Below are 23,351 nucleotides of genomic sequence, written 5' to 3' on the forward strand. Positions count from 1 at the left end.
CATGCCTGTAATCCCAGAACTTTGGGAGGCCGAGGTGGGTGGATGACGGGGTGAGGAGATCGAGACCATCCTGGTCAACATGGTGAAACCCTGTCTCTACTAAAAATACAAAAAATTAGCTGGGCATGGTGGCGCGTGCCTGTAATCCCAGCTACTCGGGAGGCTGAGGCAGGAGAATTGCCTGAACCCAGGAGGCAGAGGTTGTGGTGAGCCGAGATCGCGCCATTGCACTCCAGCCTGGGTAACAAGAGCAAAACTCCATCTCAAAAAAAAAAAAAAGTCTATGAATACCTTCAGGAGAGATCATGAAAAACAAAACCTGCAGAGGGTCTACCGGTAGATCAGAAAAACACATTCAGAAGAGTAGCAAGGGACTCTCAAGAAATGTGGCATTGCCAAATCTAATTAGCACAGACATTGAAACTGTGGGGAAAGTTACAGACAAGATGAGTTGATAGTGATTCAGAAGAGCTTAATCTGAATGGTATAAATTTTAGAAAATACTTTGGTAATGTACTTAGCTTATATTTTCCATCTCATGTAATCATAGAAGTGATTTACGACAAATGGCCTCATTAATGTAAGTTGCAAAAGGTTTTTTTATTATAAGATAAAAATTCTAAGTGACAGGAAATATTTGTGTCATAGTTTGTCCTTTTATTCTGTCATGATGACAGAATATAGTGATGCCTCTAACAAGTGATACTTATAATCCATCTTGCAATCACTTACATAATGCTGTCAATAGCAGCACTAACTTAGCGGTTAATACAGACCTGGTACCAGTCTACCTGCTCTATGTATTATTATTATTTCATTCAATCTTCACAGCAAGTCAAGAGGTAGCCACCAGCATCTCTCCCATGGTCTAGCTCTGAGTCTAAGCAGAAAGTCCTACAGTAAAGGAATAGAAGAATCTGAGCTTGGCTCAATCTGTCTCCATTTTGTTGCTCATATCAACTATGTTAGAGTATCTTTTATCTTATACAAAAAGTATCTTACCCTACATTTGTGGTCAAGACATTATTTTCTTTTTTTTTTATTGCATTTTAGGTTTTGGGGTGCATGTGCAGAACATGCAAGATAGTTGCATAGGTACACACATGGCAGTGTGTTTTGCTGCCTTCCTCCTCTTCACCCACATTTGGCATTTCTCCCGAGGCTATCCCTCCCCAGCTCCACCCCCTCACTGTCCCTCCCCTATTCCCCCCAATAGACCCCAGTGTGTAGTACTCCCTTCCCTGTGTCCATGTGTTCTCATTTTTCCTCACCCGCCTATGAGTGAGAATATGCAGTATTTCATTTTCTGTTCTTGTGTCAGTTTGCTGAGAATGATGTTCTCCAGATTCATCCATGTCCCTACAAAGGACACGAACTCATCATTTTTGATTGCTGCATAATATTCCATGGTGTAATAGTACTGGAAGTTCTAGCCAGAGCAATCAGGCAAGAAAAAGAAATAAAGGGTATTCAAATAGGAAAGGTGGAAGCCAAATTGTCCCTATTTGCAGATGACATGATAGTATACCTAGAAGACCCATCACCTCAGCCCAAAAACTCCTGAAACTGATAAGCAACTTCAGCAAAGTCTCAGGACATTATTTTCTAAATTACATTCTGAATAGTCTATTAACTGGTTTTTACATTTAGGTCTGTGATCAACCAGAAATTGATTTTATGTGTAATGTGAAGTCAAAGGCCATGTTTTATTTACTCACCTACAGAAATATAAAATTTCTAGAATATTTACTGAAGAATCCATCTTTAATTCATTGATATTTATTACAAATATTTGCTTTTATATTCATGTATATATTTTTGAGCTTTCTTCTCTCTTTTTTATTGGTTTATTTCTCTATCTTTATGCAAATACTACACTGTCTGAGTTAGAAAGATTCTTTATTTAAGACAAGAATTTTCTCTCCATAGCTTTCTCTTAACCACTATCATGTTCTATCACAAATAAAGTGAAGAGTGAAAACTGTGTGGTTTGTACCTACACCAATATTCTCAGCTGTACCTTGAATACAAAGGAGAGTTTAGAAGCAGTGATGTTCCATTCTGTACCCACTCCTGGTCACTCAGAGAAGACCCGTCTCAACACATGAAATAATAATACACATTTCTTTTTACAATCTCTTCCCCGAACACAAACACCCTTCATGCATTCACATGCAAACACTCACACACACAGTAACATAAGTATGTACATTGACACTCGTATAAATATACACTGGCCCACACATTCAGCATAAACACCACCAACACACAGATTCTGAAACAAACATTAACAGAAACACAAAAGCTGACACACCATCAAGTTAAACATACACCAGCACACTGACACTGAGACACACTTTGCGATACACACACCCTGAGGCACACACATGAAACCAACACACATTTAAACATAGAAGTAGTATTATGAGCATCAGTTTGCTTCAGAAAAGTTAAAATAAGACATTCCTTCTTCTCCTTGTCCTCCTCCTCCCCTGCCCCATCCTCTTATCCTCCTCCTTCGTAATTTTTGAGACAGAGTCTTGTTCTGTTGCCCAGGCTGGAGTGTAGTGGTGCAATCTCTGCTCACTGCATGCTTGATTTCCCAGTCTCAGGCAATCCTCACACCTCAGCCTCCCAAGTAGCTGGAACTACAAGTTGGCACCACCACGTATGGCTGTTTTATTTTTGTAGAGACAGTGTCTCAGGCTGGTCTTGAACTCTTGGGCTCAGGCAATCCTCCCACCTCAGACCTCCAAAGTGTTGGCTTGGACAAGGGGGGTACTTATGTCTGACAGGGGTCATCCCTGTAGCTGTGTCTTACCATATTGGCCAGGGTTAGACCACACAAACTAGACTAATCCTGACTGGCTATTTTAAAAAGAGCAGGGGTCTGAGCTGGAGTGGCAGGGTGGGTGTTCTGGTGGGAAGGACGGTTATGGGCATGTCAGAGCAGGTAGCCAGGGGTGGTCATGTGACCAGGATGATTCAGGATGGAGCCGGGGAGGAGGGGGAGCAGATGTGAACTACTGATGAACCAGTGGAGAAGATTGTTCACTGGAATTACAAGGAAGTTAAACTTTAAAATAGAGATTTAAGGAATAAGAGAGCTGAACATACTGACATACTGATTCTTTGAAGAGAGACTCGGGGTTCACTATAACAGTGTCCACTATATAAGGGCATCTTCCCAAGGGCATGGGAACTTGAAATTCCTCTTTTTCTTTTCTTTTTTTTAAGATGGAGTTTCACTCTGTAACCCAGGCTGGAGTGCAATGGCGCAATCTCGACTCACTGCAACCTCCGCCTCCTGGGTTCTGGTGATTCTCCTGCCTCAGCCTCCAGAGTAGCTTGGACTACAGGCATGTGCCACCACGCATAGATAATTTTTGTATCTTTTAGTAGAGATGGGGTTTCACCATTTTGGCCAGGCTGATCTCAAACTCCTGACCTCGTGATCTGCCCACCTTGGCCTCCCAAAGTGCTGGGATTACAGGCTGTAGCCACCACGCCCAGCCCAAACTTCCCCTTTTCCTCAGATTCCTTTTATTCCATTTCTTAATTCATCGAGGTTCAGAATTTGTCTTTTTTCTCCGTATCACCACCAGGTACTCTAATATTTCATAATAAATATGCATTTCATTAAATTGGAGAGGGCGTTCACTTTAAATGAACCACTATTTTGTGTACCACTAAGAAAAAACAAGAGCATAGCTAACTAAATAATGATAGTATTCCAAGATGTCATTGGTTTACAGACGTTAAAATGTGGGAAATATGTATATTAAAAACAACAAGTATTTTGAACAAGTATTTTGAATCATCAGTATTTGGTGAAGAGAAGTCAGAGATACATTTATGTGAGTTATGCTAATAAGGGAGTTAAAATTACTGATTAGAAAACACATGACATGAAGGAATTTATGGGAAGAAACTGGCTAATGACCTTCCAAAGACGCAGCCAACCTTTTCTATCTTCCAGAGGTCTGCCATTTTCAAAGATAAGTGTGTGCAGGCCCCAGGACCGTGCCTCTTAGCCAAGAGAGAGACAGGGTGGGGGTGAGCAGTTCGCTGCTTTTCAATTCTGGACCAGAAACCACTGAGCAAAGAATGCAGAATGGGCTGGGTGTGGTGCCTCATGACTGTAATCTCAGCACTGTGGGAGGACGAGGGAGGCGGATCATGAGGTCAGGAGATTGAGACCATCTTGGCTAACGTGAAATCCCATCTCTACCAAAAATACAAAAAATTAGCCCGGTGTGGTGGCAGACACCTGTAGTCCCAGTCACTCAGGAGGCTGAACCAGGAGAACTGCTTGAACCCAGAAGGCAGGGGTTGCAGTGAGCCAAGATCGTGCCACTGCACTCCAGCCAGGCAACAAAGCAAGACTCCAACTCAAAAAAAAAAAAAAAATGGAGAATGAAGGTAACCAAGTGTGAAGAGCCTGCATGTCCACAGAGTACAGCATCCTTTGAGCTACACGGCAGCCTGCGCCCAATAGTTGGGACTCCATGTCAATCCATGTGACCCGTGTTTCCACAGTGATGGGCCAGAGGATCCCTGAGCTTGTTTGGAGCTCTTCAGGGTTAGTGAGGAGAAGGAACAGGTGGACATAAGCCTTTCTTGGCCTCTTTCCCCAGATCCCTAGTACCTGTTCTCAATTGCTAATGAGCAAAGAATAGCACAGAGAGCGCTATTCTTGTTGTTTTCCCACCAATTCCCAGGAGGCCGTTATCAAGTCAACTTGGGAGAAATTAAAAATAAATAAATAAATAAACCCATCCCTGGGTCTTTATGCCACATTTCTGAAAAACACCAAGATTCCAAACCTAAGTCATTAAATGCCCCAATCACATTCAAATTGCCATCATCCAGTCCTGACACCAAACCTGACGAGGTCTGAAGACTGGAGGCCTGTGACGAGGATGAGACAGAGGAGCAGGGCGTCAGTACGGAGAACAAAGCAATGTTCCTCATCTAACTGCTGCCTCCTTTCTATTCCACATCCAACATCATCTGCACACACAGGCACAGACTGGTATCAGCACTTCCCAGAGCAGCTAGCTGCTGGAGAGGAACATCTCAAATGGAGCCACACACGTATCTCTGCCTCAGTGCTCAGAACGTCACATTTCAGCACTGTAGGCTCAGAGGGAACACTGCAGGTGAGTAGCGAAGGGAAACTGACATGTTCACACCTCCCACACTCCCAGGTCACAAGCTTTCTCCTTTTCTGTGGGAAATGATGAGGCTGCAGAAGACTTCATGAAGAGTCACAAGGCCCCCATGAGCATCACCAGGGAGACACCAGGGAGAGCCCCATCAGCAGAAAGGACTGCAGAGTCTTCTCCATGCCCCACCATCCTCCACTTACCTCATACCAGCTTCCTCCATGGGAAAACATAACAGGATGATGAGTCTGTAACAGATTTCCCTGGCAGGGTCCATTCCACAGCATGACTTCAGCCCCATAGCAGCCCCTACACCGAAGGGGATTATGGAGATCAGAGCCTGTACATGAAGACCCAGGCCCGCAGGACATCTCAGCTTTCAGAGATCAGGTTCCTCAGGCACAGCTGTTCTCTTCAGAAATCCTCTGGTCTCTCCTCTGACCCCTGAAGCCTTTACCACACATCTGCTCAACCTGTTTCTTTTTCACTTACAAAGTCATGTGTTTTGGGGGTCTCTTCTTTAGTCTACATCTTGGAGGAACCTCCAGAAACCTTCCCTAGTAGCTCCAAGTTACATGTGGAAGGTTTGCAGATGGGCAGAAAATGGAAACTTCTGGGAGGTTATCTTGGCAATTGTTTTTACAATAAAAAGTCAAAACATGTCTTGACAAACCCTGAGCTCAGACAAAGGAAGGAGTAGGGATGGGGAGAAAATTAAGCCTCCCACACACAACATCCCTTCCTCATGTGGAGAGCGAGGTCACGGTGCAGGAATAAAGGAAGTGTCACAGAGAACAAAAAAAAAAAAAATCTTCCTAGGATCTATGCCAGCCCAGAGGGCCATAGGAGTGCCCAGGAGCCACCCACAATGCCCTAAGCTGGATGTCCCCAACTCTGATCAGCAACGTGGTATATACAGAGACATGTGAACACAAGCCATGTCCAGAGATGCCAATAAAAAGAAATCTGGTTCTGGTTTTGAACATCCTTCTCTGTACAACCTCAGCATCCACAACATCGTGTCCACACTCCATAGCCAAAAATTGCTTCAAGAAAAAAGCAGCATGGAATAAGGAACGAGGCTGGATGGGTCAGAAGAGTTCCTGGCAAGGAGCGGATGTTCAGTCCACCCAGCCATCTGGAAACCACCTCCCCACCCACCAACATCAGCTTCCTTACAACTTCCCATCTCAACGTGTGTCTATCAGAATTGAGTTTTTCACCCTCCATATGCTTTCTAGTATTATTTATTTTTAAATTATTAGATAAAAATGGATGCATTTGTTATGCACAGCACAATGTATGCTTTTTTTTTTTTGCTTTTTTTTAGATTCCAAGAGTACATGTGCAGTTTTTCTTACGAGAATATATTGCATGATACTGAGACCTGGAATACAACTGAACCTGTCACGCAGGGCGTAAGCATAGTACTCAGTTGACAGTTTTTCAACTGTTGCTTCCCTCCTTCCTTCCCCTCCTGTACCTCAGTGTTTGTTGTTCCCGCCTTTATGTCCATGCATACCTGGTGTTTAGCTCTGGTGTTCTCTTTCTGCGTTAGTTTGTTTAGAATACTGGCCTCCAGTTGTATTCATGTTACTGAAAAGGACATGATTTCATTTTTTATGGCTGTGTAGTATTCCATGGCATATGTGGACCACATTTTCCTCAGTCAATCCACTGTAGATGGGCACCTGTGTTGATTCCATGCCTTTGAAATCGTGCCACACGATGTTTTGAAGTATATATGCATTGCTGAATGGCTAAATATAGCTAATTAATATGTATTTTCACTCACACATTCTTCACTTTGTGGTGAGAACACTTAGCATCTACTCTCTTAGCGATTTCTAAGAATAAATATAATATACTGCCAAAACTGTAGTCACCATGCTGTTCTCTAGATTTCTTGATCTGCTTCCTCCTATCTAACTGTAATTTTGTATCCTTAGAGGAACATGTCTACCCTCCCGACAGCCCCAACCTCTGGTAACCTCTGTTCTACTCTCTACTTCCAGATCACTTTCTTTTTTTTAATTTATTTTTATTTTTATTTATTTATATATATATATTTTTTTTTTTGAGACGGAGTTTCACTCTTGTTACCCAGGCTGGAGTGCAATGGCGCAATCTCAGCTCACCGCAACCTCCGCCTCCTGGGTTCAGGCAATTCTCCTGCCTCAGTCTCCTGAGTAGCTGGGATTACAGGTACGCGCCACCATGCCCAGCTAATTTTTTGTATTTCTGGTAGAGATGGGGTTTCACCATGTTGACCAGGATGGTCTTGATCTCTTAACCTCGTGATCCACCCACCTCGGCCTCCCAAAGTGCTGGGATTACAGGCTTGAGCCACCGCGCCCAGCCTAGATCACTTTCAATATGAGGTCCTCACAAGCTTACTGAGAACAATGCTGGATGAGTACCTGTAGCAGAGGAGCAGCAATTGGGCGCATGGTCCTGGCCATCTCCACTTGTTTTCTTTCCATAGTGAGGGGAAAGAAACTAAAGGGAGGACTTGAGAAGGAGAGAAAGGCAGACCAGCACCCTCTGCACTCCCTTCTGACAACTTAGCCCCTGAGGGTACAAACAGCTGGAAACATGGGTGCAAAGCAAGCTCTCCACCACACTGGAGCAAGACCTTGGCCAGCACAAATGATGACTAGATCTCACTTTCCCTTTCTAACTGCCTGCCTCTGCATCTGTTCTCAGAAAATGAATTTATAGAATTATGAGCTTCATTTGTACAGAAAGCCCAATTTCAAAGAATCTGGACATTCTGGAAATCACAGAAATGCCACAGTACCTCCTACGCCCTGACAAATGAAGCTTCTGGGGCTCAGAGACCCAGAATTCTCAGCTAAAAAGGAATGAATTAAGGGCATTCAAAGTGACCTGGATGAGATTGGAAACTATTATTCTAAGCATAGTTACCAGGAATTAAAAACCAAACATTGTATGTTCTCACTCGTAAGTGGGAGCTAAGCTATGAGGGTGCAAAGGCATAAAAATGACACAATGGACTTTAGGGACCCAAAGCAGGAAGTGGTGGGAGGGGGTGAGGGGTGAGGGATAAAAGACGACAAATAGGGTGCACTGTATACTGTTCGAGTGATGGGTGAACCAAAATCTCACAAATCACCACTGAAGAACGTACTCATGTAACCAAACATGACCTGTTTTCCCAATAACCTATGGAAAAAGAAAATAAAAAAAAAGAAAGAAAGAAATGCACACAGCCTGGGCACTGGGTAGAGGCCAAGAGGTGAATGATTCCAGTAAAGTTTCTATTCTTTCTCATGTGGTGCTGGGGAAATATATTGGCTGCACTCACTCCTTTTTTTTTTTGACATGGAGTCTCCCTCTGTCACCCAGGCTGGAGAGCAGTGACAGATCTCAGGTCACTGCAGTCTCTGCCTCCTGGGTTCAAGCAATTCTGCCTTAGCCTCCCGAATAGCTGGGACTAAAGGCATGTGCCACCATGTCTGGCTAATTTTTTGTATTTTTTAGTAGAGAGGGGTTTCACCGTGTTAGCCAGGATGTTCTCAATCTCCTGACCTCATGATCTGCCCACCTCAGCCTCCCAAAGTGCTGAGATTACAGATGTGAGCCACTGTGCCCAGCCTGGCAGCACCAACTTTTAACTCTTCACTTTTTAATCAATGTCTTGAATTGCTGTCAGAGATTTCCCCATTCCCTACCAGGGACTTAGATATCAGTCTCCTAAGCCAAGCTCCCACAGACACGGAGGGAGACTTGCAGCAGTTGTTTGCTGCTGTGTTACGCAAACACTTGGGGTTCAGTGTTTTCATAAAGAAAAGACTCTTTGACACATGTATGATGCCATAATGTGAGCACAGTGGATCTCACTCTGCAAATATTCAGGTACTACCTTTGCTCAGCCTATCATTCAGTGATGAGCCCATGACATGAACTCTGACCGCTGAGAAATGATGGGTGTCACTTCCAGACACAACCAGTGAAGGGCTTTGTGCAGCTTCCAACCCCTCTCCCTTGCTGTAGTGGCTCTGGAGGCCTAGAATCCCAGAAGATATGGGTAAAACGTATGGGAGGTGTGCCTGACCAACATCAATCCTTGTATGATTCGTAAATTACATTTTACTCTGGTAAGTCCACCTGATAGGGAGACTTCTTTAGTACTATAGTAGCCCCTATCCTATCTTGGATTGCAAAATGGTTTCGGAGTTCAGTGGGGTCTCGGCACTTCCATGGATACCAAATGCAGTGAGGCTATGGAATCATGGCACTGTGTCTGAAACGGCTGCTGTCAGCATAGATAAAGAGGGGTGAATAGCGAGGCAAGGAAAGAACAGCAAAGAAATGGCTTCTATTTCCCTAATCTATTCACATGTGGTCTGAGCCCAGGCACAGGAACCCTAGGGACTCACTGGGGGCAAAACTCAGCTTTGCGCCCAAAACAGAGAATTCCTCTTCCTCATTAAATAAGAGCCCCTCTCCAGTAAGCCGTAGAGAGCTGTGCTTTTCATTCCCTCCTTCCTGAAGTTTGGATCCACCCATTACCTAGTTCAATGCACTAGACAATGTATCAGAGCCACTAGGTGACCTTGGGAACATGGATTGGGGTTTTGTTCTTGGATTTTCCCATTTGCTTGGTCAGGGTTGAGGGTCCAGTGACCTGTGTTAACTCTAGGTTTAGCTACTGTTAAATCTCATTCTCCTTTCCCCCTAGTTTCTTACTAGTTCTTTGGTGACCAACGAAGGGACACCCTTCCTCCCAGGCCTCCCCAGAGCCTCTGGGAAGCACAGTCACTAGGGCAGAGGTGACAGTTACGGAAGGGATGACAGGTGTTGGAATCTGATATAGCTTGATTCTGTGTCCCTGCCCAAGTCTCATGTCGAATTTTAATCCCCTGTGTTGGATGGGAGGCTTGGTGGAGGTGACTGCATCAAGGGGGTGGTTTCTGATGAAACACTCAGCACCGTCGCCCTTGGCGTTGTCATTGCGATAGTGAGCCAGTTCTCAGGAGATCTGGTCATTAAAAGTGTGTGGCACGCCCCCTCCCTTCGCTGTCTTGCTGCTGGCTCCACCATGTAAGATGCGCCTGCTTTCCCTTCACCCTCCGTCATGACTGGAAGCTTCCTGAGTCCGCCCCAGAAGCAGAAGCTGCCATGCTTCCCATACAGCCTGCAGAACCATGAGCCAATTAAGCCATCTCAGGCATTTCTTTATAGCACCATGAGAATGGACTAATACAGAGCCACACTGACATTTGGCCAAGGAGCTACTCCATGCGGAATCGCAAAGCAGCACAGAGTGAGATCAAGGGCTGTGTTGACAAGAGGAGGAGGTTCTCTGAGCAGCATGCCACAGCGCTCCGCTGTGCATCAAGCTCCAAATGAGGTGATCAGCTGCCACTAGACTTCTAGAGGAAGGAGGAGTGTCCTATTATCTGGCATACCCCCTGAGCCTCTTGGTGCCACTTTGTAGTGTTGCTGGCCTGGCCAACAACAATTCTCAGAAAACAGCCATCTCAAACATGCACACATGCATTCAACTGACACTTGACGCCATAACTCAAGGTCATATTCCCACCCTGTGGCAAGAAAGGGATTCTGGGGATGAGAAGCCTGAAAGGAGGAATGTAGCTGATCAGGTACACAGCTCATATTTCTGCGTCCGGGACTGTCAGCACCCTGTACTCAGACTTCCTGAAGCCTCCTTTGCCTTGTGCCAACTCATGACATTCCCAGCACAGGTTCATCATGATAATTAAACAGGAATCCTGAAAACCATTCAGGTTTCTTCTTTACCAGACATTTCCCACACGGATTCCACGGCGCATTCCAAACCATGACACCTCAGAATTAGATACGGCCACGGCTGCTGAGGGCAGAGCAGCAGCACATTTCATGCTAAAAAAAAAGTATTGCTGCCACGAAAGACAGCATGGCACTGTTGGTGGCTGCTCCCAACCCTGGAGCACAGACGGATACACCGCAGGGAGACGCACATCGAACACTTCTTTCTGATGGACATCAGGGAATAGCAACACACTGGAGATGAAACATTGCCTATTATTTCTCAAAAGTTCCTAAGATTCAGCTTCCTCTGTTTAAATATCTAGAAAACCAGCACCCACCCCAAAGCCCAATTCGTTCCAATTCCAGCCTCCTATTTATCCCAAGTCTTTGTTTTTATTTATCTTAATTGACAAATAATGATTGTAAACATTTGTGGAGTGAAATGTGATTTTTGATATTTACCATTGTGTAATTATTAAATCAAGTTAATTAACATATTCATCACCTCACGTATTTATAGTTTTTTGTGGTCAGGAAAACTAAAAATAGAGTTCATAGAAATAGAAATATATTAACAAGAGCTAATTTCAATTATTCTATTAACAATTTTGAGATAAACAATATGTTAACTATGATCACCATGCTGTGTAATAAATAGTAAAATATTTTAATGGATATTTAAATAAATATTTTGATAAATATTAAAAATTTATTCCTTCTGTCAAATAAAACATTGTACTCTTTGACCAACATCTCCCCACTCCGCCTGTCTCACCCTCATCCTGCTCCTGATAACCACCATACTCTTTATTTCTGTGATTTTGGCTTTTTTTTTTAACAAAAGATATTATATATAAATATCCTCTTTTGAGATAGAGTCTCACTCTGTCGCCCAGGCTGGAGTGCAGTGGCACAATCTCAGCTCACTGCAACCTCTGCCTCCGGGTTCAAATGATTCTCCTACCTCAGCCTCCCAAGTAGATGGGACTTCAGTCACGCTGCCCACCTGACTAATTTCTGTATTTTTTAGCAGAGACGGGATTTCACTGTATTGGTCAGGCTGGTCTTGAACCGCTGACCTGGTGATCCATTCTGCCTTGGCCTACCAACTCTGAGATTACAGGTATGAGCCACTGTGCCTGGCCCTATTTTTGCTTTTGTTGCTTATGCTTTTGAGGTCAAATCAATAAAGAAAATTACTGCCAAGGCCAATATCACAGAGCTTTTCCCCCTGTTTTCTTACAGTATTTTTACAGTCTGGATCTTACATTTAAGTCTTTAATCTTTTTTTTTTTTTTTTTTTTTGAGACAGTCTTACTCTGCCGCACAGGCTGGAGTGGGCACAATCTTGGCTCACTGCCACCTTCACCTCCTAGGTTCAAGCAATTGTAGTGCCTCAGCCCTCTGAGTAGCTGGGATTACAGGCATGCACCACCACACCTGGCTAATTTTCTTTATTTTTAGCAGAGACAGGGTTTCACCATGATGTTGGCCAGGCTGGTCATGAACTCCTGGCCTTAAGTGATCTGCTGCCTTTGCCTCTCAAAGTACTAGGATAACAGGTGTGAGCCACTGTGCTCAGCCTAATCTATTTTTAATTAAACTTTGCATATGCTGTGAGATAAGGGTGTACTTTCTTCCTTCTGTCTGTGTATATCCACTTTCCCAACACCATTTATTAAAAAGAGTTTCCTCTTCCCATTGTACTTTCTTGATACTTTTGTCAAAAACCAATTTACTATAATAAGTATGTGGATCCATTTCTAAGCTCTCTATTCTGTTCCATTGGTTGATGTGTCTGTTTTTTGGGCAGTGCCATGCTGTTTTAATTACTGTGGCTTTGTAATATATTTTGAAATCAGGTTGTGTGATGTCTCCAGCCTTGCTCTTTTTGCTCAAGATTGCTTTGGCTATTTGAGGTCATTTGTGGTTCCATGCAAATTTTTTAGATATTTTGTCTATTTTTGCCAAAAATGACATTGGAATTTTGATAGGGATTGCACTGAATGTGTAGATTGTTTGGGATAGTATGGTCATTATATTTCCAAAGCCATGGACTCTTAAAGTCACCCTTGTCTAACAGAAGAAGCCCTCCAGCTTTCAGAAATCATAGAAGACCATGCAGTTGTGGATGCCACCACCAAATGGTGAATACAACACCATGGGGACGTTGACAGAGATAGGCAGGACAAAGAATGGCAAAAGAAAAGTCTCTCGCCTGCTGTCCCACACCTGCAACCCCCACGTGCTCCTTGAACCACAACAGTGACAAAGACATTGTGATGATCCCCCATATGCTAGGAGACTCCCAGAAAATTCCTCTCAGTACTGTCGGCTGCCTTCCAAGGTATCCTACCTTTCCCCACCCTTTTGGTCAAATCCTTTGAGGATGGCCGGCATCATTTTTATCCTCAGCATATGAGAAGCAGCACAGACTCAGAGGCCCCCCTTGTGCTGAGCTGTGCTGCTCTTAGTGAATCTGTTCCTCAGCACAGACTCTCCCCACTCCAGCCCACCGGGTCATCTTGACCTGTTCTCAGGAATGAAATCAGCAGCTATTAGCCACAAAGTGTTTCTATCTAGGGCCTCCACTTATAAATTCCGGGACGTGCTGACCTGGAGTGGGCTGCCTCAGTACACACCATCCTGAGAAAGATGGCGTGCTGCTCCCAAGCCCAGCCTTGAAAACACTTCCAAGTTTTCCTACCCTGGCCTGAAGACGGAAGCTGATGGAAACTTTGTTCTCACCCACTCCTTGAAGACGCCCCGCCACTCCCACAGCTGCCTCATGGCACACCTCCCGGCGGCCCCTACTTAATCACAGGCCCTCGCACAAACACCTTCCGCAGGGATCTCGTCCCACGGCAGAGGCCCAGCAGGTACGTGGGGACAAGGCCTTCAGCTAGCAAAGTGCGTATATCTCAGCACAGTCACGTTGTCTCTCGTCTCCATGGTGACAGAAAGTAGAAAACAGGCAATCAAGAATAATCAGCCCCGTGGGCAGCCAGAATCGCTAAGAGCAAATTAGGCCCCCATTTTTCTTCCTCTCGCTTCCCCGCCCCCATGGCCTCTCGGGAATACAAACAAGCATCAAGCTCCAGCAAAGGGGGGCCCTTCAGGGCTCCATGGCAACTGCCTCATTCTCCTTCCTCCCTCCATCCTGCCTTCCCCCCTTAGCCTGGATACACCACGTCTCTGCATCGAGCCTCCATGTCAAACAATCTGGTGACAATGTGGCCACTTCATAGCAACGAATCCCGAGTCTGTGCAGAAGAGGCTTTGGGGGTCAGTGACCTGGAGCGGAGGCTGCATAGCCAGGAACAGAACACGCTGCTGTTTCATGCTATGTCCCCATTCTCTAATTATTTATTATGAAAAATGTCAAACCCACAGTAAAATTGAAAAGGTAGCAGACCTCTATAATATCCTCACCTAAATTCACCCATTGCTAACAATTCGACGTATTAGCAGTCCCTCCATCCATCCATCCATCCACCACCTACCTACCCACCCATCATCTGTTTTCACCTATTTGCTACTACATACCTACGATGCTATCATATCTGAGAACCTTAAGATCAATTCAGTATTTAACATGCAGCCCAACTTAAAATTTTTCCAGTCAGCCCCAAGATGTCCTTTAGAGCTTATCTTATTTTTTGGATCTAGAAACCAAGCAAGGGTTATGAATTTTTTTTTTTTTTTAGACGGAGTCTTGCTCTTTTGCCAGGCTGGAGGGCAGTGGCACGATCTCGGCTCACTGCAACCTCCATCTCCCAGATCCAAGTAATTCCCCTGCCTCAGCCTCCTGAGTAGCTGGGATGACAGGTGCGCATCACCACGCCTGGCTAATTTTTTGTACTTTATTAGAGACGGGGTCACCATGGCCAGGGTGGTCTCGATCTCCTGAACTCATGATTTGTCCGCCTCAGCCTCCCAAAGTGCTGGGATTACAGGCATGAGAAACTGCACCTGGCCGGTTTATGCATCTTATTTGGCTGTTTTGTCTCTTTAGTGTCCTTTAATCTATCGGGATCATCTTCATTTCTGCCCAACACACAGAGGTCTTTTTCAAAAATAACATTGTTTTCCAAGAGTCCAGGAGAGTTGTCCTGTAGGATGTTCCACATTTTGGATTGTTTCCTCAGAATTAGATTACGTTCAACATGTATGGTTATGCTAGGTCCTTTTTCCATCACACCAGGAAGTATGTGATGCTAGCTTTCCATTCCATCGGTGCTGCTGGATTTGATCACCACTCCGTCGCACAGGTCCATTTCCTCCCCTGGGATGGATAAGTTCTCTGCAGGGTGGTGTTTTGAGACCGTGTGACTATTCTGGTACCAAAGGACTTTTTACCAGATGGTTGTAGCTTCAGTGATCCAACCTGAATCGGTTATTACACTGGGGTTGGAAAGTAATACTTTTCTACTGTTAATTAATTAATTAATTAATTGAGGCAGAGTTTCGCTCTTGTTACCCAGGCTGGAGTGCAATGGCGCGATCTCAGCTCACCGCAACCTCCGCCTCCCGGGTTCAGGCAATTCTCCTGCCTCAGCCTCCTGAGTAGCTGGGATTACAGGCACACGCCACCATGCCCAGCTAATTTTTTGTATCTTTAGTAGAGACGGGGTTTCACCATGTTGACCAGGATGGTCTCAATCTTTTGACCTCGTGATCCACCCGCCTCTGCCTCCCAAAGTGCTGGGATTACAGGCGTGAGCCACCGCGCCCGGCCACTTTTCTACTTTTAATACTCCTTCTGCAGTTACTACATAGCAGTAGAAAAAAAAAAACCCTCACTAATTCTATGGGTCTATGTGTCTATCATTTGTCTATCTACCCATGCATCTATCTGCCATGTATCAATGTATTTATCTATATTGTATTCAGATAAAATTAACAAACTGCATATGTTTAAATGGTACAAGTTGATGAGTATTCGCATGTGTACACACCCTGAAATCATCACCGCAAACAGGGTAACAGTTGTTTCAATACCTGCCCCCCTACATTTTTGTGTCCCTTTGTAATCTCACCCTAAATCCTATCAACAGGTAACCAGATACGTTTGTTTCTTGTAAATTGGTATTCATTTTCTGGAAGCTTCTGTACATAGAACAACATAGTATGTATATTTTTGGTCTCATTTCTTTCCTCACCATAATGTTTCTGAGATTTATCTATAATGTATATATCAATAGTTTGTTCCACTTTTATTGCTAAATAGCATTCTGTTGCCTCTTTTTAAATTTGAAATAATTTTAGATTTACAGAGAAACTGTAAGCCTAGTAAACAAGTTCTGAATATACTCTTCTTCATCTTCCTCTATTGTTAACATCTTAACCATGAAACATTTATCAAAAATAACACATTAAAATTGGTACAAAATCTTAACTAATCTGGAGTCTTTATTCAGACTCCATGAGATTTCCACTAATGTCCTATTTTCTGGTCCAGTAGGCAAATCTCTATACTATGCTACATTTAGTCACCTTTGTCTCTTTCAATCTTTGACAATTTCTCAGTCTTTCTTTACCTTACATGACACTGACATTTCTAAATTTCGTTCTTTCCGGTATACTTTTATTAAACTAAGATGATGGATTTGAGAGAATCTTCACCTCACACAGAATTAGGGGTTATGTGATATCCTCATGATGGGTCACTGGTGATATTGACCTTGACCACTTGGTTAAGTTGGTCAGGTTTCTCCACCCTTGAGATTCTATATTTCCCTCTCCATGCTTCTAAAACCAAGTTACTAAGCCCACACTCAAATTTAAGGGCACCAGCCACAGAAGAGAAGGGAACTCTAGGTGATTCCAGCCCCCAACTGTTTAACTAACTCTCAGCTAGTGAGATCTTCCAGTTGAGGCCCCAGACATTATGAAGCAGAGAAAAGTCCTTTCTATGTGGGTTCGTATTCACTGAGTTCATGAGCAGTGGGCAGTATCTACATTTAAATTTTTTTCTACATTTAATTTTTGGATTTTTCTGTAAAAAATATTTGCGCTTTATCTCCCATTTATGTATGCAACCATATTTTATATCATTATGAACTCATAGGTATTTATTATTTGTGTTATAATCCAAAACTAGCCTTAAACATTTTTCTGCTCAGGTTGTTGCATCTTTTTTTGGCCCTTGGGAACTCTTCCGTGTCTATTTTTGTGTCCTTTTAACATACCCCCATCTTTTTTTTTTTAAACTCCCTTACTTTCTGGCAGTCCAAGATGTTTTAGCCTCACCTTGTATTTTTCTTGCCCTAACCCTAGAATTAGCCATTTATTTAAGAAGTCTGTCTTCTTTTTTTTTTTGATGGAGTGCTATTCATGTTGCCCAGGCTGGAGTGATCTCGGCTCACTGAAACCTCCACCGCCCAGGTTCAAGCAATTCTTTTGCCTCAGCCTCCCAACCATCTCCTTTTATTGGAGGATAGTGTTTAGAAGCCACGATCTTGGTGCTGTATGTGCTCAGGACAGCTGTGGTGTTGCTGCCTCCTTGTCTCCTCAATGGATGGAGTCAGAACACACAACATATCCTCACTCTTCACTCAGTCTTATGAGTTCCACCAGGCCCACAGAACTCTTAGCATCCCTTCATGAAACTCCATTCACTTGGTTATTTTATATCTTAAATGAGAGACCAACAGAGTTTAGTTTTCCTTTCACTTTAACTTAACCAGAGACAGTGGTACTTCAAAACTAAATCTTTATGGTTGCATATTGATAGGCTAAGAAGTGACTGGAATTGGGCAACTCACATGGAGTCAAATGAGAGAGTCTGCATTGTGAAAAACAAACAAACAAACAAACAAAAACACACATCATTGCTGCCCCAAAAGAGATAAAAGGTCAGGAAGGTCCTCCAGCTTTTTCAGCCCCTACCCTTTTCCCCACATCTGCTGAGAGCTGTGGAAACAGCATGGTTACAAGGCAAGACACGTGGAGTACAGAGCAGTCTCCAGGAAAACCTGCTGGCCCATCCTGCTGCTGTCTCACCTCATAATCCCACAGGAGATTCCTGATCACCCCTATTACTCTCAGGGGAAAGTATGTGAAAAATTAGGGATGCCAATCCCAAATGTGTGTGACAGGAAGTGTCTAACAGTTCAATGTTCCTGCCTTACAGCATATCCTGGCCATTCCATGCACGCTGGTCAGTCCCCACGGTTTGTGTGACCTGAAGGCCAGGAGACAGGAATGCTCCTAACAGAGAGTACAGGGCACGCGCTGGGATTCATTAGACAATCCTGTTTTCTTTAATCAGTTGTCTGGAAGTGCAGGTGTAAGCCCGTTAGGTTGCACCTCTGAAACTTATCCAGGTCACAGCTCACATCCTGGAATATCAGAGATATTATACTGATGTCTGCACAGCCCCACCCAACGTCTTGGACCAAGGAGCTGTGTGACAGCTATGGATGGGTATATAAACCTGAACAAGCATATGCACAATAGAAAGATCCCCAGTCATCATGAGCTTTGGGTGTGCATGAAGAGAGTAGGGCTAACCTAGGTGGGGAGAAAAATAGACAAACATCCCTCCTCTCCACTCCTGAAAAGTGATATGTGAGAAAAGCATGGGCTGAAATGATGAAGGTGATGGATTGAGGAAGAATCTTTTGATTGATGGTCTCCTGGCAGCATGGGCTTCCACCTGCCTTGTCCCAGCGTGTGGCCTCTCCTGGTTGGACATCACAACCTCTGTCCCCTGAGGGCCTGACCTCTTTAGATTTTTACTGGACACTACATCTCCCCAGATATCTAGTTTCTAACTGTGACTCTAACCCAGCCATGGCTTCCCCTCTGGCTCCTTGGCCTGGGGTGAGGAGAGCAGCTGGTGAGTGCCCGGCTCAGGTTTCTGAGATCAGGAAGGCCATTCCTTAGGTGCCGCTCTTCTGACCATTTGGTCAACAGGAGCCCCTCTGACTCTCTGAGCGCTTACCTCGCCCCTGGTCAACTTTCACAGATTTTCCATTCCTTGTCTTAAATAGATCATGGGCAGCTGCTCTTGTCATTTCATTCTACATCTTGCTCAGCCCTTCGCCAGGCCTCATTCTCGTTGTCATTTTAGGTGCTATGAGAAAGTGCAGGGCATGGCCGACAGGAACACAAGGTCTGCGTCACCGACGCTCCGGTGCTAATCCTGATTCTGCCTCTTATTACCAGAGTGATTTTATGTAAATCATTTAACCCCTCTGTGCCATTACCTCATCTGCAGCGGGAAAATAATATTCCTGATGTCATAGGGGTCTAATGATGCTCAAATGAGCTGACTGTACATAGCCCTCAGAAGCACCTTGTAGCTCAGAAGTGCTGTGGAAGTGTTGGCACATACAAAGAACTGTTAATGCTCACACGTCCACCCAAAATCTCAGCAGTGCCCAGGTACAGGACGGGCAGGAGGTCTGATATTGTAGGTTAATGTCTTCAGGCCCAGTAGATGCTAAAGACAGAATGCTAAAGACCAGAAGATGCCATTCAAAGAGGAAAGAACGTTGTTACAGGTCCGCAAATATGAGGGCAAGTGCATATTTTGAAGGTCCCAATTTTTCTGTAAAATCTCGCTAATAATCAAGAGAAGCTAGGAAGTATATCCAGTACCTTAAATCACATATTGTTAGGGTGTGTTTGACATTTGAATCACTCAACAACCCCAAAGTCAGCTCTGATTCCCAGCTCCCAAGAACAACTTTGGTCGCAAAAAGCATGCTGAGAAAGAGAAGGGTGTGGGCAGGAAGAGACAGCGATGAAGTTGTTTGGAAATAAAGCTGACAGGGAGCACTTTCAGCCTCTTATTCATGGCTCCATAATAACTTCACCTCCAGAACTCCATCTGGTCATGAGAGCAGCTGGAGTCACAGATGCAGTGGAGAATACTGCGCTGGGCTGTGAAAGTTTTTTTTTTTTTTTTTTTTCTGAGACGGAGTTTCACTCTTGTTACCCAGGCTGGAGTGCAATGGCACGATCTTGGCTCACCGCAACCTCCACCTCCTGGGTTCAGGCAATTCTCCTGCCTCAGCCTCCTGAGTAGCTGGGATTACAGGCACACACCACTGTGCCCAGCTAATTATTTGTATTTTGAGTAGAGACGGGGTTTCGCCATGTTGACCAGGATGGTCTCGATCTCTTGACCTCGTGATCCACCCGCCTCGGCCTCCCAGAGTGCTGGGATTACAGGCTTGAGCTCCCGTGCCCAGCCGAAAGTTTTTTTGTTCCCAATGTACCTACTACCTTCCTCTCCACCCAACCTCCGACCCTGCTGCTTGTTATTTGACTCTCATATTTAACCTAAAGACACAAACAAATGAGCCAAATAAAAGATGAAACACTGTAAGCATATTCTCATTTGCATTTCCATATTAAAATAATTTTGGCCCCAATGTTTTCTAAAGGCACTATCATTTTTGCCTCAAAGTATCTTTCACAAAAATGGTTTTAATGTAAAAACATTAAGAAATAAGTTGTCTTTCTTTATTATTGTTCTGACTGCATTACCAAATAATGTTTCTCAACTGTGTTCCATGGCAGTACAGAATATAAATAAATTCAGCTAAAGTAGGATAAGATTTTTTAAAAAATAAATCCACGTTGTGTTGTGAAACTCCAAAGAGCAAGTATCAAAAACTTAACTGCAGATAACATTTAACCCTAAATATGTAATTTGTTTAATCCCCCTTTTTCCCATTTAGTTATAAAAATTTCAAATGAAGGTTAAAGAGTTGTGTCCTCTGTAGGGACATGGATGAACCTGGAGAACATCATTCTCAGCAAACTGACACAAGAAAAGAAAATGAAACACCGCATATTCTCACTCATAGGCGGGTGATGAAAAATGAGAACACATGGACACAGGGAAGGGAGCACTACACACTGGGGTCTGTTGGGGGGAATAGGGGAGGGACAGCGGGGGGGTGGGGAGCTGGGGAGGGATAGCCTGGGGAGAAATGCCAAATGTGGGTGAAGGGGAGGAAGGCAGCAAAACACACTGCCACGTGTGTACCCATGCAACTATCTTACATGTTCTGCACATGTACCCCAAAACCTAAAATGCAATAAAAAAATAAAAAATAAAAAATAAATTTTTTAAAAAGAGTTGGGTATCTACCACCTGGATTCCACAGATGACATTTTATTGTATCAGTTCTAGCAAGTATCTATATCCCATCCCTCCATTCAACCCATCCTGTCCTTTGATGCATTTTGAACAAAACTGGAGATGTGTACACATCATCCTTAAATGTATCATTAGTGAGATCATAACATTTGTTTACTTTTTTTTTTTTGAGACGGAGTTTCACTCTTGTTACCCAGGCTGGAGTGCAATGGCGCGATCTCGGCTCACCGCAACCTCCGCCTCCTGGGTTCAGGCAATTCTCCTGCCTCAGCCTCCTCAGTAGCTGGGATTACAGGCACACGCCACCATGTCCAGCTAATTTTTTGTATTTTTAGTAGAGATGGGGTTTCACCATGATGACCAGGATGGTCTCGATCTCTCGACCTCGTGATCCACCCACCTCGGCCTCCCAACAGTTGTTTACTTTTAAGATAACTTTGACATATCATGAAATGTGTAAATATTATGTGATGAGTCTTGACACATGGATGTAACCCAAAACCCTTCAAAATACGGAAAATTCCAATCAACTCAGAAAATACTCTCATACTCTTCCTTAATTCACAGCAACCACTGTTCTGATTTTTCCTAATGGTAGTTTAGTTTTGACTGTTCTCAAAATTCATATAAATGTAATTTAATTTAATTTATGTACTATTTTGTGTTAGGTTACTACTCATCAGCGTGTTTTTGAAGTTTTCCGTATTGTTGCCTCTATCAGTAGCTCTTTCTTTTTTGTTGTTGAGTAGTATTCCATTGTCTACAAAAATCTGGGGACTTTGGCTCTTTCCAGGTGTTCGCAGTAAGAAGAATGAATGGAAAGATAAGGCTCATGTGCAGATTCACACGCCTGAACTCAAAACTCCATTCCATCACCAACATTCCTCATTACGGCATCTCTAATTTTGGTGATTTTGACATAATGGGTGAATAAATCTTGTGTAATTTAGACAGAGAGAAGCCAGGACGTCTGAAACTGGGACTGTTTGTGGAAATGAGGTGAGGGCCCTTTTTCTCAGATTTTGTTCCTGGTCATAAAGCTGGTGACCCCCCAAGGAATGGAATACATGTCAAATGTCCTAGTTAAGACATCATGAAGTTATTATGTTGTATTTTACAGTAGCCTTCTTGCCTTCCCATTAATATTTAGATCTGAATGACTTCAGTGGTAAGTTATTTTGTATTGTGTATATAGTAGAGCATATGAGATATTTTTCCATATTGATCCAGGCATGTTTTTTTGAAATTATACTTTAAGTTCTGGGGTACATGTGGAGAACGTGCAGGTTTATTACATAGGTATACATGTGTCATGGTGGTTTGCTGCATCCATCAACCCATAATCTATATTAGGTATTTCTCCCAATGGTATCCCTCCTCTAGCCCTCCACTCCCTGACAGGCCCCAGTGTGTGATGTTCCCCTCCCTGTGTTCATGTGTTCTCGTTGTTCAACTCCCACTTAGGAGTGAGAATATGTGGTGTTTGGTTTTCTGTTCTTGTGTTAGTTTGTTGAAAATGATGGTTTCCAGCTTTATCCATTTCCCTTCAAAGGACATGAACTCATCCTTTTTATGGCTGCATAGTGTTCCATGGTGTATATGTGCCACAGTTTCTTTGTCCAGTCTATCATTGACGGGCATTTGGGTTGGTTGCAAATCTTTGTTATTGTGAAGAGGATCTAAGCATATTTTTTAAAAGACCATTATTTCTCCTCTGCTTGACAAGATACGTGTCACAACTCGGGTGGCCATATATGCGTGGACTTGTGCTCGTACTCTGCTCCAATGATCTGGTACCACTACTGCACTGGATATAGCATTGAATCAAGCCTTTATATCTGGTAGTATAAGCTATCCAACTTTGTGCTTTTTCTTCAAATTCCTTTGGTTCCTCTTCAGCCTTTAGATTTCTATATAAATTCTAGAATCAACTTGTGAATTTCTGAAAACTGATGCCAGAAGTTTGACTAGGATTCTTCTGGATGTGTAGTCAATTGAAGGTGAACTGATATATTTATAATATTTATTCTTCCAATCCATGACCATGATATTTGTTTCCATTTATTTATGTTTTTATATAAATAAAATTTTAAGGTTCCATTGAGAGGTCTTTTACATTTGTGTAGGTATTATTAGTAGATATTTGATTTTTTAATACTATTATAAATGGCTGTACAAATGCATCATGATTCTAACTAGATTATTTTTACTGACATCTGGTTGCATTTACTCTAGATCAGCGTGTTTATGTCTTGTATCTTTCTTTAGGTACCGTTTTTCCTTAG

At 43.4% G+C, this 23,351-nt stretch overlaps 1 long non-coding RNA gene across 1 annotated transcript in view; it reads right to left on the bottom strand.

Annotated features, from left to right (window-relative positions):
- LOC128932308 (uncharacterized) overlaps positions 1-23,351 on the bottom strand; it is a 164,672-nt gene that overhangs the window by 78,870 nt on the left and 62,451 nt on the right. The window lies entirely within an intron of this gene.

This window comes from Callithrix jacchus, chromosome 6 (genome assembly GCF_049354715.1).
Source record: "Callithrix jacchus isolate 240 chromosome 6, calJac240_pri, whole genome shotgun sequence".
In the NCBI taxonomy this organism is placed as follows: Eukaryota; Metazoa; Chordata; class Mammalia; order Primates; family Cebidae; genus Callithrix; species Callithrix jacchus.